Source organism: Ruditapes philippinarum, unplaced genomic scaffold, assembly GCF_026571515.1.
Source record: "Ruditapes philippinarum isolate M1 unplaced genomic scaffold, ASM2657151v2 ctg24_1_1_1_1, whole genome shotgun sequence".
In the NCBI taxonomy this organism is placed as follows: Eukaryota; Metazoa; Mollusca; class Bivalvia; order Venerida; family Veneridae; genus Ruditapes; species Ruditapes philippinarum.
In genome coordinates, this window is record NW_026853760.1 from 342,786 (window position 1) to 343,327 (window position 542).

Here is a 542-nt window from a genome sequence, read left to right on the forward strand (position 1 = left end):
ATAAAAGATGATATTCGTTTTACAGGATTTGGGAGACGGGACATTATGTTGCGTCATAAAAGATCTACACATACCAATATGGATTCGGACGAAGATACGATGTTAGAGAGTTCCATACAAGTTTTTCCGTTGGAGTCGGATACTAAGAACGAATACAATGACAGCGACTATGAAATGTCTACGACTTCCGAGGAAGTTTTTACAGAGTGTCAATCTCGGTTTGAAACTAAAGTCAGTGAAATGATGGACGAAGATAGTGATATCAGCGAAAATGAAGCAAGAGAAAATGTTTTCTTAAATATGAAAAACACTTACAGAAAATCCATTATGAACACATTTGGTAGTAAAGTGCATTGGTTTAATGTTATGAAGAAAGACCCCATCTTTATGTCTATAAAGAACACTGTCAATCAACTCATTGAAACAGAAGACTATCAGGCTGATGAAGCTCTGAAGTATGCTGTTCTGAAGCAGGGGTTTCTATTTGATAAAGTTCTGAACAATTACGAAATTCCTGAGCTATGAAGAAGAAGAAAAAGAAG